Genomic DNA, 2500 nt, shown 5'->3' on the forward strand with positions numbered 1-2500 from the left:
AGTTACGCTGCACCTTAACCTAAGTTACGCTGCACCTTAACCTAAGTTACGCTGCACCTTAACCTAAGTTACGCTGCACCTTAACCTAAGTTACGCTGCACCTTAACCTAAGTTACGCTGCACCTTAACCTAAGTTACGCTGCACCTTAACCTAACTTACGCTGCACCTTAACCTAACTTACACTGCACCTTAACCTAACTTACACTGCACCTTAACCTAACTTACACTGCACCTTAACCTAACTTACACTGCACCTTAACCTAACTTACACTGCACCTTAACCTAACTTACACTGCACCTTAACCTAACTTACACTGCACCTTAACCTAAGTTACACTGCACCTTAACCTAAGTTACACTGCACCTTAACCTAAGTTACACTGCACCTTAACCTAAGTTACACTGCACCTTAACCTAAGTTACACTGCACCTTAACCTAAGTTACACTGCACCTTAACCTAAGTTACACTGCACCTTAACCTAAGTTACACTGCACCTTAACCTAAGTTACACTGCACCTTAACCTAAGTTACACTGCACCTTAACCTAAGTTACACTGCACCTTAACCTAAGTTACACTGCACCTTAACCTAAGTTACACTGCACCTTAACCTAAGTTACACTGCACCTTAACCTAAGTTACACTGCACCTTAACCTAAGTTACACTGCACCTTAACCTAAGTTACACTGCACCTTAACCTAAGTTACACTGCACCTTAACCTAAGTTACACTGCACCTTAACCTAACTTACACTGCACCTTAACCTAACTTACACTGCACCTTAACCTAACTTACACTGCACCTTAACCTAACTTACACTGCACCTTAACCTAACTTACACTGCACCTTAACCTAACTTACACTGCACCTTAACCTAACTTACACTGCACCTTAACCTAACTTACACTGCACCTTAACCTAACTTACACTGCACCTTAACCTAACTTACACTGCACCTTAACCTAACTTACACTGCACCTTAACCTAACTTACACTGCACCTTAACCTAACTTACACTGCACCTTAACCTAACTTACACTGCACCTTAACTGTCACATGTAACGTCACAGGAATGTAGCTTTGCCTAACAGCAACCCTCTGAACATAGTTCACTGCTTGGATCCTCTGGTGTCATGTGTATTTCTTGATGCCATGGTGCGTACCCTCACATAAAGGTCTTTCGAGTGTTGCGTACTTTCTACACAGTCCCGCTAACCACTGGAAGGGTGTACCGCTACAGAACGAATATCGCCCTCCCCTCCTGCCCTTCCAAGCTGGTCGGTCAGGCGTTTGTTTGTGAAATGAGCCTTGCAGCTGTTCAGTTGCATTCGGTTGTCGATGCAGTCAGTGTACGTTGTGGTACGGCCTGTGTGGACTGTCCGCTGATGTACGCGTAACCCACACTGATCATCCGTCGTTACGTACTGAGTGACATAATGTGGCACATGCTTGACCGTACACCGGCTGCGCCCTACAATGGCGAATCATAAGGGCCATATGTTGTGCACGATGCTACTTGTCTCGTCTCCCCATTACAGCGAGATTGCACTGTTGTACGCCGTACAGACATGTGGTAAGTAGGTACGGACGAAAGTATTGCATGTTGGCCCCCCCCCCCCCTCCTCCCTCTGCCGGGAATCAGCGTGAGCCGTCTGTTGATGTAGCGACGAGGGTTTTCCTATTTAATCGTATTGCCCCACACAACATGATAGCACGGTGGACCGCGTTCCACATCTGCGACATGCTACAGAGGCCGGTTGACAGTCGACCGCGCAAGGGACATTGCACACGTGCGCGGACCATCTTCCACGTGTTCTCTCGTGTACATGCCGCAGTGTGTATGTGGGCTGATGTAGCGTGTCGTGACACATAACATGCAGGCATGCCAGAATCGTAGATTTCGCAAATGTAGATTGACGTATACGTTTGCTGCCAAAGATCCGCAAATGAACTGGAAATCAGTTGTTGAGCGGTTGTTCGCGCTGCAGGTGCATCGGTGATAGCGACGATCGGTACATCTGTGAACCGGTTGTTTCGGCGGTACCCGCCATGCCCCCGAACCTGAGTTGGCCATGTGGGTATGAAGCGATACGAGGCTGTGGCTTGGCGGGACAGTCCCCGGCCGGTGAGGGGGGGCCGCCCGGCGTGCTGGCCGCGCGCTGCGTGAGCGCACGCACTACAGCCGGCTGGTGGGGGGCGCCCAGTGGCAGGAGCGCCGGCCGACGGGCCCGGCTGGCGTCCCAGCTATGCGCCGGCGCACCCTGCGCGCGGCGCCAGGCGGCCAAAGTGGGTTCTGTCGAGCCCGGTGCGAAGCGCGGTGGACATCTGCAGTGTGCTGGTCCGATTGCGGACTGTGTGCGTTGAGGATGCGCCGCCGCCCGGCACTCGGCGTCGCGACGCCGTCTGCTGCTCGGTCGCCCCCAGCGGTTCTCGCAGGTGGTTTGTATCGCAGCTCTGCGGACGTGTTGGCGCGTGCGCTGTGCTGGGAGAGTTCGCT

The sequence above is a fragment of the Schistocerca gregaria genome, unplaced genomic scaffold (assembly GCF_023897955.1).
Source record: "Schistocerca gregaria isolate iqSchGreg1 unplaced genomic scaffold, iqSchGreg1.2 ptg000616l, whole genome shotgun sequence".
Lineage (NCBI taxonomy): Eukaryota > Metazoa > Arthropoda > Insecta > Orthoptera > Acrididae > Schistocerca > Schistocerca gregaria.